Consider the following 14900-nt stretch of genomic DNA (forward strand, 5'->3'; position numbering starts at 1 on the left):
ATTTAAACTTGTAGACATAGTGTAATATAGTATTAAAATGTGCATAGAAAATGTTTGTTTTCACTGTAATTTTGCTGCTGTTTTTTCTCTAATGTCCCTCTGTTTTTTTTCCCCAGTTTTATGGTTAATTTTTTTAACTATTGTTTATTAGATACCAGTTTTTTTCTTTTAATTTTTTCTGGATTGTGATGGAAATTCTAGTGTGATTGCCGTTGTTAATGCCATTTATCTTTATATACAACTTCATTTCTTAATTTAAAAAGATATATCATTATTATAGAGATTCAGAACATTTATAAATTATGAGATCTAAAGAATCTATAATGTCACCATTATGCATTTATAAGCCACTATAAATATTTTGGAGTATGAATTTTTAAATATAAACACTTTAAGAATTGGGTCATATAGTATATATAATTTTGAACCTACTTTTTTTTATTTTTATTTTTATTTTTTTTGCATTTCAAAATATACCTTGTTTTTATAGTAACCAATTATAAGTTACATATGTGTTTAATATACATCTATGCATATACATATGAAAGTTTTAATTTAATTTTTAATGAAAAATTTTCAAGGAAATTTGAAAAATGTATTATTGAACACAAACAGTAAATAAAAATTAATAAACCAGACAGAAAAATTTGATGACAAGTTTGGTACATAAGGAAATACTTTCTTATTGTACAAATTTATCTTATTCTTTGTCTATAATGTAAATTACTTGTTTTTTGTTAAACTTGCAATTTTTTTTATTAGTTGCACATGACAATACAATGATCTTGACATATCATACATTTGAGTCAAATGGTGTATAATTTCTCATTTTTCTGAGTGTACAGGCTGCAGAATCACATTTTGAACCTATTTTTTTATTAGTTAAAATTTTCTCATATGCATGTTTTTATGAAAATATTCGATTATATAATTTTGATGGTTGCAGAATATTAGATTTATCATTATATCTAAATTCCCCCATCTTTTTCTTTTTAAAATACTTTTTTAACTGTAGTTGGACACAATATCTTTATTTTATTTATTTTTTATGTGGTGCTGAGAATCGAACCCAGTGCCTTGCACGTGCCAGGCGAGCACTCTGCCACTGAGCCACAACCCTAGCCCCCCCAGTCTATCTTTTTCTCCTTCTTCTTTCCCCCATCTTTTCCTTCCTCCCTTCTTCCCTCCCTCCCTCCCTCCCTCCCTTCCTTCCTTCCTTCCTTCTTTCTTTCTTTCAAATTCCTAGGCTCAAATGATTTTGCTTTCTCCTCTTTCTCTAAAGTAACTGGTGGTTGAGTGTATAGGCCCATGCCACTGTGCCTGGGGAAATTTATCTGCTATTGAAGATATAAGTTATACTTAGTGTTTTACTGTTATAAATAATAGTCTTTGTACCAGAGACTCTTATGCTAAGCAGTTATTCTTTCTTGAATATGTTCCTATCAGTGAAAATTTTATCTCTGAATTTCAGTTGTCCCTTAATACCCAGGAGCCTCCATGGATACCAAAATCCAAGTATGCTCAAATCTCTTATTTAAAATTACATAATATTCGCATATAATAGTATGTATACATCCTCCTGTATACTTTAAATAATCTTTAATTTACTTATGTTATTTTATCCAATGTAAATAACTTATAAATAGTTTTTATACTGTGTAGGGAATAATGACAAGAATAAGAAGTCTGAACATTTTCAAGAAAGATGCATTTTTTCCTAAATTTTTTTTTTTTTTTTTAAGATCTCAATAGTTATTTATTTATTTTGGAGTACCAAGTATTGAACTCCAGGACACTCAACTACTTTTTGATGTATAGTTTGTGGAATTCATAGATGCATACTCTCTTAATACAGAGGGCCAGTTGCCTTGAATCTGCTACTTTACATTTCTACCTGTAAGGAGTGTCCTTGTACTGAACATTCTTTTTTTTTTTTTGGTACTGAGGATTTAACCCTGGTAAGCTTAACCACTGAGCCACATTCCCAGCCCATTTTATTTTGTACTTTAAGACAGGATTTCGCTAAATTGCTTAGGGCCTTGCTAAATTGCTGAGGCTGACTTTGAACTTGTGATCCTTCTGCTTCAGCCTCCCAAGCCACTGGAATTACTGACATGTGCCACCGCGCTCTGCTGTCATTCTTGACAATCCTATATATTATACTTAAAAAATAAAACAAAACTCTTGCCTATTGAATAGAGAGAAAATAGTATCTTTTTTTTTTTTTTTTTTTTTTAAGAGTCAGTACTGGTGATTGAACCCTGGACTTCATACATGCTAGGCAAATGGTCTAACACTGAGCTACACTCCCAACCCATTTTATTTTTATTTTGAGATAGGTTCTTATTACATTGCCTAACCTGGCCTCAAACTTGCAGTCTTCCTGCCTCAGCCTCCGAAGTAGCTGGGATTACAGGTTTGTACCACCACACCTCGTGTATCTTACTCTCTTAAGTACATTTAAAAATTACTATTGAGGTTAAAGATTTTTTTTCATGTTATTTGTAAACTTATTATTATTTTTCTTGTGAGAGTTGCCCATTTTTCATTAGATGGAGTTACTTTTTCACATATAAGAAGCATATTAAGATTTGAAAGTTTTTGTAAGGAGGCAGTCTGTTCATCTTTTCATGTAAAAATATTCCTTTAGTATTATGCTAAGAAAGGCAATCCCAAATACATGATTGAAACTTCCATCATTTTGGACTTTTTAAAAAACTTTAGTCTCATTGGTTTTGGTTGGAATATTACTTGGATCAGATGTATCTGTTCTTTTTTCTTAATTTATGGATATATATTTATCCTCAAGTGACATGGTCATTTTCTCCCAAGGTTCTTAATACTTCCATATTGTCTCCTATTTTAGATTGTTTATTCCTACTTATAGGAAAGCATTTTAGGGATGAGATTTTCATGAAGAAAACTCAAGAATCATTTCTTCTATTTTTACCTGAATGTAACATTAAGAAAAGGGTAAGATAGTGAAGTATTTTACCTGCTATAACAGATTTCTTAAGATTTATCATCTATATTAGGAAAGTGCTGACTACATAAGGTTAAATATTTATATCCAGGAATACTGTTAGTCCAGATAGGAAGATCTGTTTTAACAGATGTATCTATAAAAAATAAATTCAGTGGCAGCTATAAATTCAAATGGTTAAAGATATAGACACTGAGGTTAGACATGTGTATGATCCTTAGCTCTTCTATTTAAAAACTGTTTGACATTGGCCTTCTTTGAGTCTTAGTTTTATTACTTGTTATGTGCAGACCGTATAGGTAGCTTTCCATCCAGGTTGGCTATGAAAATATGTAATGCTCTTGAAGCTCTTATAATAGTGCTTAGCATATGGTGAGTGCTCCCTATATATTGACTAGTGTAAATAATATTGTATAACTAGCCAACAATATAATTTTATTAACTAAAATATAGCCTTCTGCATGGGTGATGATAATTCTTTTCATTTTTGTGCTCTTCAGATTACTGGCACATTTTAAAAGAAGCTATAATCTTACTGAAGTTATGTAGAGGAGAGTTACTAGTTGGTGAAGGATGTAGAAATCATGTATTATGATGAGTACTAGAAAGAAAGTATAATTAGCTATCCTCTTCAAGGGAAAGCTATGGTGGGATGGGGGATAAGCATATTATTTTAAGAGCTATAAGTGAAACAAGAGTGGTCCAAGGGTTATAACTAGTATATCTTGATAAAAAGGTGTTTGAGGATACATCTTAGCTCAGGCAGACCTTTTCATTTTTCAGAGTCCTTTAAAATAATGAGCTCTGTTGGTGAGTAATGTGATTTGTTATTGCAGATATAGAAGCATTTGCTGAATCATCCTTTTGTTGAAATTTGTAGAAGATTGGATTTTGATGACTTTTAAGATTCCTGTCCATCTCACAAGTTTTTGAGGTTATATGTTGTTATGATATGGGTAAAAAAAATATTATTCATTATTAAGCTCATAGTTAGGACTTAGAAATGCTTGCCATTACCATTTTGCAGCAATAAAAGATTCCAAACTAAAGTGCTCTTAATTGGAATGGTTGCTCAAGAAGCATCCATTTATTTTCTTTCTTTTTTTTTTTAAATCATAGAAAAAGGATCATGTGTTATTTATAAGCCAATCATAACTTTAAAAGTCAGAAATACAACAGGTATATAAAGTCATTTTGGAGTCAGGTGTTTCTTAAATATGCTGCAAATCCTTGTGTATTCCTGCTGCTTTCCAAACAGGTGTGGTTCAAGCCTTGTGAACACTGTGCAATTTTATATTTGGTAAGAAGTGAACAAAACTGACAATAAATATGCCAACATTTTTTTAAAAATACTAAGTGGTAAATGCTATTTTTAGTTACAAAATGGTCTTACTCAAACTGATATTAGTAAAAAGTGATACAAAATTTGTTTTATTAGAGAGCCTCATTGTATTTTTCTTGACTAGTGATACACACAAAAACACAAGGATAAATAAAGAAATAACTGAAAAGCCCAATAAGTCAACCAGAAAATTTCATTATAAGCTGAATACAAAGAGGCACAAATCTATTTATTTATTTATTTTGGTACCAGGGATTGAACCCAGGAGTACTTAACCACTGAGCCACATCCCCAATCCCATATATATATATCTCAATATATATATTGAAATAGGGTCTTGCTAAGTTGCTTAGAGCCTCCGTAAGTTGCTGAAGCTGACTTTGAACTTTTGATTCTCTTGCTTCAGCCTCCTGAACCACTGGGATTATAGACATGCACCACCACACCCAGTGCAAAACTTTCTTATTAGGTTTTCTTTGTACAGACTATTGAGGCACCTCGTCAAGTGGCAGCAAACCTCAGACCAGTGGTTCTCAAACTCGTGTGTAAACATCACACAGGTTTATAAAATGTCCCTATTCCCATAGTCTTGTGTTGTTATTACCAAAGCTAAGGAACCTGTACTTTTAGCAAGATCCCCAGTGAGTTTGAGGAAGTGTACAAGAATGCCTCTTACTGAATATTTGAATTGTGTTGCCTAACCCAACCTCAATGCTATTGGTTGGAAATCTGACTCTGAGCAGCTTGTTTACCAAGTCAGATTTCTCATTTGTAAAATCAGTCAATTAGACTGCTCTCTAGAGGCCCTCAAGCCCTAACAAGGCTAACTAAGATGGATCCTATCTTAGTGTCAGACAGAAACCTAGTCCTCATGTCAGGTGTAGTTCTTGCAGATAACAGGGTTTCTGTCTTTATCTTGCTATATCTTCCTCTGTGGGTTCAGTTTTTGAGACATCTAAGTAGGAGAATTCTGACACATATCTATGATAATGTGGGAGACTTATGCAAACAAGGAAGTCTCCAGCAATCCTGGGATAAGCTGCATATACACGTGCTAAGCCCTGGTTGGTTAAGAAATAACAGCCACCTCCCCACAATGGTAAGCAGGCTTCACATGGTTCTGTAAAACTCTATCTGTGGAGCTGGTAAACTTAATAGGTTTTAACACTGGTTGAACTTGAAGAGTAAGCATTGGATTTCCTGGAGAATTTGAGGTGAGGGATATTTGCATTCGCTTCACAGTCCTGAGTCTTCAACAAAGGAGAGCACTCTTTGCATGCTCCCTGAAATTGAGAAACAGAGTAATAGACAAAAGGGTCAGTGCTGCTTTTGAGGGTAGACAGAGGGCTACAGTGTACAAGACAAAGACATGGGTCTGGCCTCCGCTTTTAGTCAGGAAATAATGCCACAAGTAGAAGTTACTAGGAGTGAAGCAGATCAAGTATATGGCCGGATAGGGACAATGAATGTGATGGCCCTCTCCCTTTTCTGAGTGTTCACCCATGGCAGAAGATTGGAACATTCTGAGCATGAGCACGTAGGCAGAGGCTGTGAGGGAAGTTGGGAACACAAAGACTCCAATGTCCAGAGAGGGGAAGTAATTAACTTGTCTCCCACCAACATCACCTCAGGCAAGACATGGAAGGTAGATGGTTTGCTTCCTGATATATAAGGAGACAGTGACCAGAAAAATTAGCAGCCATATTCCCAGGGAGACACAAACAGCAATCTTTACATTCTTTCTGGTGTGCACCATGGGGTTTCTGATGCTCTAATACCTTTGCACACTGAGGCAGGTCATGAAGAGAATGGAATAGTATATATTCCCATAGAAAAAGGCCAATGATCACCTTGCAAAGAGATTCCCCATAAATCCAGTTGTTTCCCTGTTTGTGGTAGGCAGTCTTCAAGGAGAACCAATTAACAGAAAGTTTGTCAAGGTCATATTTGCCATGTAAATAAATTACAGCAGGGTATTTCTTCCTTGTTTGGAAAAGAAAGAACAGCAGGGTCATGCCATTCCTTGGCAAATCAACCACAAATACAATTGTTGAGACAATTGGAAGAAAGATGGTAGTAAGCTTCCTGGTGAAGGTGGACATAGAAAAAACTCATCCACAAAAATATCTGGTTCCAAACCTAGTTCCACTGTAACTCCTTTTCTGGTGATTGGAGGTGGGGAGTCATCATGCTTACCAATAAGGCTTCTTCCTTTAGAGGTTCCCTTGTATCCTCCATTGGTCTGACTGCAGGAGGCAGAGGCTGCCAGCTGGATTGCACCCCTCCATTTTCTTTTGACATAATTCATTCATTCATTCGCTCCTGTGTGCTAAGAACTCCTAATTGTTGGATATAATCTAGTGAAGTTTCATCAGTTTATACCTATCATCTTGCTTCCTTCCAAGTCAGAACTTTTGTGTGTATATGTGTATGTTTATTTATTTAAAAGAATCGGGTCATAACATTTTATTTAATACAATAAATGTTGTTAAGACTAATTTAGATGAACACATATTGAGAATTACCTGGAATGTATTGTCAGTTTGTTTACACAAATCTGATTATTAGATTTAGAAATTTGCTGAAGGCATTCACTTAAATGCTTAAGACGTAGTGCATGTATTTTGTTCAGTTTTATATACTCACACAAGTGATCATAAAGTGTTTTCTTCAGAGGTAATTAGAACTAGCATGACTTCTTTCTAACAATTAAACTGTCAATTTGCCATATATATAAAGTAAGTTTTTTTTAATATTCATTTTTTAGTTTTAGGTGGACCCAATATCTTTATTTTATTTTTATGTGGGGCTGAGAATCGAACCCAGTGCCTCATGCATGATAGGTGAGCACTGTACCTCTGAGCCACAACCCTAGCCCTAAGTTTTTAAATATACATTGATTCCTAGTTTTAACTTTGTTTACTAAACATTAATAATAGTATATGGGAAATAAATGGTGTTCACATTCCAAGTGTCTTAATTTTAAGTGTTATATGACCTTTGTTTTAGGTTTGGTAAGTTATATGAGATTAAATATCTTTAAATAATGAGCATTAGCTATTATGAAAATATAATTCATCTGATTCCCTGTAAGCAACAATTTGCACAGCACATCTTTTCCTAGCAATAAGTAAATGATGTCCTAATTTTCATGGGTATTTTCTTATGTTATTATAACTATTTTGAAATGTAGAATACTTAGTAATTTTCTATGCAACAAACCAAACTAAGAATAATTTAGAAATTAAAAAAAATTTCTGCTTATTGTAATTATCCAATATTTAATTCCACGTGAACTGTCATTTTAAAGCTTTTTTCAAATTACACAGCTTTTAACATCTTCTACTTTTATCATACTTCATTATTCTTAGTTTTAATATGTACATTATTTACATTATATGCAAATCAAATTGTATATTATCTAAAATTAGACTATTGAATAGTTTTTTTGCATACTATGCTTGTTTTTATGTAGCTTATATGCTGTTTATGACTTTAATGTGTAGAACAACTCTAGTTTTTAAAATGTGTGTCTCTGTATAATTTGAAAGAAAACGCATGGGTTTTCTTTATGAGAATCAGAATTATTCTCTATTTCTTGAGGCTTTTTTTTGGTTATGCACTAATGCATTTATTTAGGTTTTATACTTTGCTTAGAATTTCAGCCTGAGTAGAAAATTTGTAAATTATCCTGATTTAATACCCAACATTATTTCAGTGTCATAAAATCTTAAAATGGGTTTCTTTTTTAAAATTTTTAATTGTTTACAACTGCTTATTATGCTATTGGAGAGAACATTTGAAATATATTAAATTTAGTGACCTCAGGACATTTATTTTATTGTATGTGAAATATAAAGGGTTTCAGAGGTAAATTTTCAAAAGAGATGTATATGCTGTGGCCCAGTGTGAAAGCTGATAGAAAACAAGCCAGCATTGATTATTAATTCCTTCTTTTTATTACTTACTCGTTTTTTCCACAATGATTTGTTAAGTATCTTTTACATAAAAGACTTTTTGCTAGATTTTGTTTAAATCACAAGTAGATGTTCTTCCAGCTTTATAAAAATTTATCAATAATAATAAAAAACCAACTTGATCAATAGAAGCTTTATAGATCTTTTTCCTTGAATTCATACCATCTTCTGTTTTAATGTTTTGTTTTGTTTGTTTTTTTTTTAGAGTAGTTTTAGGTACTGAAAAACTGAGCAGTTTTTTTTTTATTTATTATACTCTTCATTTTCACTGTTATTAATGTCTTGCAATAGTGTGGTACTTTTGTTAAAATTGATGACACAATATTCATGCATTATTATTAACTAAAGTCAATAGTTTATATCAGGATTCACTCTTGATATTACATAGTCTGTGAGCTTTATTTTTAATTAATTAATTTGTGGTTCTCAAATTGAGCCCAGTTTCTCATGCATGTTATATAATCTCTATACCATTGAGCTACAACCCCAACCTTTGTCTGTGGGTTTTGACTAAGGTGTAATGATATAGTAATGATATACACCCACTATCAGTATCAAATAGAATAGTTTCTCTTCCATAATAATTCTTTGTGCTCTGCCTTTTTATTCTTTCCTCCCTGCAAACTCTTGGCAACCACTGATCTTTTTAATACTCTCTGTACTTTTGCCTTTTCCAGAATGTCATGTAGATCTAATCACAGTGTGTAGTCTTTTCAAACTAGCTTCTGGTTATTTAGTATGCACTTAAGATTTATGTTTTTCATGGCTTGGTAGCTCCATTTCCTTTCAGTGCTTAGCAATATTACTTTGTAAGGATGTACATAACTTGTTTATCCATTCACTGTTTTGAAGGACATCTTGGTTGCTTACAATTTTTGTCATTAAAATAATAAAAACTTTTACTTTTATTTACTTAAATTTTGCTTTTATTTCCATTTTTTTTTTCTGTTTGATTTGTCCACTTCTGTTTTTTTGTTATTTATTTCCCATTTTTTCAAACCTTCTATTAAGTGGTGCTTTAACTTTATGTGATTTGATATGTACTTCTTATTGTTTAATTGCAGTTCTTAAACTGTGTAGATGAATATTTTTTAGTTTCTCAGCTTTTATGTTCACTGTTGTTTTCTACTATTTATTGGGTGACTAAAGTTTTTATATTCCTTTTATTATTTTCCTGGTTTGGAATCTAACTGAATTTCACGTTTAGTTGGTGCTCTTGAATTTTTTTTTTTTTTTTTTTAAGCGTAAATGAGTAACTGTAAATGCTTCTTCCACTTACTGAATACCTTCCTCCTATCCATTTTACTATTATTGTTTAGAGTTTTAGTTCATTTTTTAAGGGTAAAAATTGTTTATTTGTTTTAGAGTCTGTACTTTGCTAGCTTATTTTATGAATATGTTTACTGTTGTTTCTTATATTTTGTGTTTTTTTCTTCTTCAGAACTTTAAGAATTCTTTTAGTGAGTTTCTCTGTGTGATAAGTTTTTAACCTTTTTATGTTTCAAGTTGTTTTAATTTGTCCTCATTCCTTAATAATAGATTAGTTGGGGGTTACATTCAAGGTTGATAATCATTTTTTCAGTAATTAACTTTAATATTCCAGTGCCTTTCAGCATTGTTTGTAACTGATCAAACACTTGCTGCAGTCTAATTGTTCATTTGTTTGTAAGCACTCAATCTGAATATTCATGTCTTTCTTTAATACTGGATAAGTCCAGACTACATTCTTTTCAAATGTTGCCTTTCTTCCATTCTTGCTAGTCTTCATACTTAAAAATCCTAATTAGAACTTCTCTGTATAATGTCTATGCCTCTTAAATGTTTTAGAAATATTTTTTATCTATTTGCTACAATCTTGCATTTCAGGTGAATTTTTAGTACTCTTCAGAATTATATTTTAGTGACTATTTTTCATTTCTAGATTTCTTCATTGTTCTTTTTTTATATTTGTCAGTTTTTATTTTGCTCTTTTGTTTGAAAATTTTTTCATGAATTGTTTTACCGACCTTATTGAGCTTCATAATACCATTTTAAAGTTTTTATCACAATGTTCTATATTACTTTCTTCTGGAAGTAACTTAGTTTTTCAATTCTTTTTAGTTATACACGAAAAGAATTTATTTTGACATAATTGTAAAAGCATGGAATATCTTATTCTAATTCCATCCCCAGTTATCATTCCTTCCTCTTCTCTCCCCGACCCCTGCTTCTTTCCCTCTACCCATAGTTATTTATTTTTTTAAATTAATTTCTTGTGGATGTATATGGCGGTGAGATTCACTCTTATATTCATTTATGTGCATAGGACATATATGACATATATGTTATATTAGATTCATTCCACTCTTATTCCATCTATTCTCCCTTCCTTTTATTCCTCTTTTTCTACTCCACTGATCTTTATTCCTTTTTCTTACCTCCCCCACCCCTTATTGTAGATTAGCTTCCACATATCAAAGAAAACATATGAACTTTGGCTTTTTAAAACAATTTTTAAATTTTTTAAAATTAATTATACATGATAGTAGAATGCATTTAGACACTTTGACATTATACATACATGGGATATAATTTCTTAGTTTTCTGAGTGAGTGTACATGTTGCAGAATCTCATTGGTCATGTAGTCACATATATACATACAGTAATAATGTCTGTTTCATTCTATTATCTTTCCTATCCCTTCATTCCCTCTTTTCCCCTCCCCTCCCATCACTTCTCTCTACCTAATCCAAGGTAATGCTATTCTTCCCTAGTCTAGTGCCACCCCCCTTTGTGAATTAGCATTCACATATTAGAGAAAACATTCAGCCTTTGGTTTTGTAGGATTGGCTTATTTCACTTAGCATGGTTTTCTCCAACTCCAACCATTTACTGGCAAATGCCATAATTTTACTCTTCTTTAAAGTTGAGTAGTATTCCATTGAATATATATAGCACATTTTCTTTATCTATTCATCTATTGAGGGACACCTAGTGATGAACCCAGCCTAATTCCATTTTAAGATTGGGAGCCATCTCATCACAAAGTCATGAAAAGCTAATTTCTGTTTTACTATAAATTACTGCAATTTCTAAACTTGTTTGGAATTCCTGCCCATGTTTTGAACTCACCCATGTCTGGCTTTCCCTGACCAGGTAACAGCCTTCTCTGAAACCTCAGCGGCACCTCATAAATTCTGATGTTAGGATCTGAATTTACTCCCTACATTGAAATATCATGCCATGTAGACCATTAACCTACTATCTGCACTTGTATTATGCTTGTCAAAATCCTGTAAGCTGTAAGTTCTCAAGACACTCCCCTTTGCAACTTTTTGTGCTATAAAGCCTTGTTTCTGGAGAGCTGGGGTGCTGTTGTCCAGCCCGTGTTAGGAGAGATGGCCGTTGATCAGCCCTCTTTGTGTACATAAATACAAATTTGCTTTAAAATTGAAGTTGGTGGTCTTTTTTTGCATCTGGGTTTAATACTAGGTTGGTTCCTAGTCTAGCTATTGTGAATTGAGCTGCTATAAACACTGATATGGCTGTGTCACCATAGTATGCTGATTTTAAGTCCTTTGGATATAAACCCAAGGAATGGGATAGCTGGGTCAAATGGTGGTTCCATCCCCAGTTTTTTTGAGGACTCTCCATACTGTTTTCCATAGTGGTGGCACCAATTTGCAGTCCCACCAGGAATGTATGAGTGTACCTTTTTCACCACTTCCTTGCCCTCATTTATTGTTGCCTGTACTCTTGATGAATGCTGTTCTGACAGGAGAGAGATGAAATCTTAGAGTAGTTTTGATTTGCATTTCTCTATTGTTAGAGATGTTGCACACTTTTTCATGTATTTGTTGATCAATTGTATTTCTTCTGTGAAGTGTCTGTTCAGTTCTTTAGCCCTTTTATTGATTGGGTTATTTGTTTTTTTGGTGTTAAGTTTTTTGAGTTCTTTATATACCCTAGAAATTAATGCTTTATCGGAGGTGCATGTGGTAAAGATTTTCTCCCAATCTGTAGGCTCTCTACTCACGTTATTGTTTCCTTTGCTGAGAAGAAGCTTTTTAATTTGAATCCATCTCATTTATTGATTCCTGATTTTACTTCTTGTGCTTTAGGAATATTGTTAAGGAAGCCAGATCCTAGGCTGATGTGGTAAAGATTTGGGCCTATTTTTTCTTCTACTAGGTTCAGGGTCTCTGTTCTAGCGCCTAAGTCTTTGATCTATTTTGAGTTGATTTTTGTGCAGTATGAGAAATAGAGAATTAATTTCATTTTGCTACATACGGATTTCTAGTTTTGCCAGTACCATTTGTTGAATAGACTATCTCTCTTTCCAGAGAATGTTTTTGGTCCCCTTGTCTAGTATTTATCTGGGTTTGTTTCTGTATCCTCTATTCTGTACCATTGGTCTACAAGTCTATTTTGGTGCCAGTACTATAATAGTATAGTTTAATGTCTGGTATTGTGATGCCTCCAGTTTCACTTTTCTTGCCAAGAATTGCTTTAGCCATTCTGGGTCTCTTATTTTTTCAAATAAATTTCATGAATCCTTTTTCTATTTCTATAAAGAATGTCATTGGGATTTTAATAGGAATTGCATTAAATCTGTATAATGCTTTTGGTAGTATGGTCATTTTGATGATTTTAATTCTGCCTATCCAGGAGCATGGGAGATCTTTCCATCTTCTGAGGTTTTCTTCAATTTATTTCTTTAGTGTTCTGTAGTTTTCATTGTAGAGGTCTTTCACCTCTTCAGTTAGATTGATTCCCAGGTATTTTATTTTATTTTTGAGGCTATTGTGAATGGAGTAGTTTTCCTAATTTCTCTTTTAGTGGATTTATTGCTGAGGTATAGGAATGTGTTTGATTTATGGGTTTTGATTTTATATCCTGCTACTTTGCTGAATTATTTATTTGTGTACACCCATCCCATAGTCTGTAAGGGAAGGCACAAGCTGTCCACGAAGGCGGAAGAGTCCTGGACCTATCCTGGAGGTGGTCCGCCTCCTCTGTCACCGCCCACAGCACCGCCTTCTGGCTGATCGCCAAGAGCTGTCCCAGCCACATGTGGGGCCCCAAGACCTGGAAGCAGGCAGCCATACCCTACAAACAGCACCCAGTGTACACAATTTTTCAACTTAAAGCTACTATCTCTCACTAAGGCATCTACTGCTTTCTCGCATTAAACCAAAATGATGAATTCAATAGCTCTCTATAGTACAAACAGAGTATTTGTTAAAATGATTTACAATTTCAAATGGTGGATGAGAGAACAGAGGTAGTGTAGTATGCAGTATTCATGATGGAGGAAGAGAGAAGCTAGAAGTAAAAATTCACAGGAAGAGTGGAAGAGGAACCGACAGAGATTGGCTGTTGGTTGGAAAAAAGTTAGAAAGAAAATCCAAGAAAATAGACAAGAGAGGAAGAATACGAACAAAGAGAAAAAATTAAAGACATAAGAAAACAAGAAGAGGATATACAATCAATTACCAAATATATGAAAAAATGCTTATCATCTCTAGCAATCAGAGAAATGCAAATCAAAACTACTCTAAGATATCATCTCACTCCAGTCAGAATGGCAGCTATTATAAAGACAGACAACAATAACTGTTAGAGAGGATGCGGGAAAAAGGTACACTCATACACTGCTGTTGGGACTGCAAATTGGTGCTGCCAATATGGAAAGCATTTTGGAGATTGCTTGGAAATCTGGGAATGGAACCACCCTTTGACCAGCTATCCCTTTCCTCGGACTGTACCCAAAGGACTTAAAAATAGCTTGCTACAAGAACACAGCCACATCAATGTTTATAGCAGCACAATTCACAATAGCTAAACTGTGGAGCCAACCTAGATGCCCTTCAGTGGATGAATGGATAAAAACAAATGTGGCATATATACACGATGGAATTTTACTCAGCAATAAAAGAGAATAAAATCATGGCATTACAGATAAATGGATGGCATTGGAGAAGCTAATACTAAGTGAAGTTAGCCAATCCCAAAAAACCAAATGCCAAATGTTTTCTCTGATATAAGGAGACTGACTCATAGTGGGGTAGGGAGGGGAAGCATGGGAGGAATAGATAAATTCTAGATAGGGTAGAGGGGTGGGAGGGAAAGGGAGGAGGCAGGAGATTAGCAAGGATGGTAGAATGTGATGGACATCATTATCCAAAGTACATGTATGAAGACCCGAATTGGGTGTCATCATTCTTTATATACAAACAGAGATATGAAAAATTGTGGTATATGTGTGTACTAAGAATTGCAATGCAAAAAAAACGAAGAACAAAGTATATGTATAAAGACATGAATTGGTGTGAACATACTTTATATACAAATATATGAAAAATTGTGCTCTATATGTGTAATAAGTATTGTAATGCATGCTGCTGTCTTGTGTTTTTAAAAATAAACTCAATTAAATAAAAAAAAACAATTAAAATGCAAAACACCATTCATATATCATTGTCCTCCCCACACTGATGCATAAAAAATGTCCTGTTCCAAGTATGGTAGAGATCAGTGTATCAAAAAATAAGATAAAATAAAATAAATCTTGCTGGAATGTTGAGCTATCTCTGTCAGTTTTCAATAGTTTCTCAG

General features: G+C 33.4%; 1 protein-coding gene and 1 pseudogene across 4 annotated transcripts in view; one reads left to right on the top strand and one right to left on the bottom strand.

The window, feature by feature from the left end:
* Positions 1-14900, top strand: part of Ascc3 (activating signal cointegrator 1 complex subunit 3) — a 382235-nt gene that overhangs the window by 47375 nt on the left and 319960 nt on the right. The window lies entirely within an intron of this gene.
* On the bottom strand, positions 5477-6669 carry LOC124083068 (proteinase-activated receptor 2-like; annotated as a pseudogene).

Source organism: Marmota monax, unplaced genomic scaffold (assembly GCF_021218885.2).
Source record: "Marmota monax isolate L192 unplaced genomic scaffold, Marmota_monax_Labrador192_F-V1.1 WCK01_AAM20220418_F8-fsc00013, whole genome shotgun sequence".
NCBI lineage: Eukaryota > Metazoa > Chordata > Mammalia > Rodentia > Sciuridae > Marmota > Marmota monax.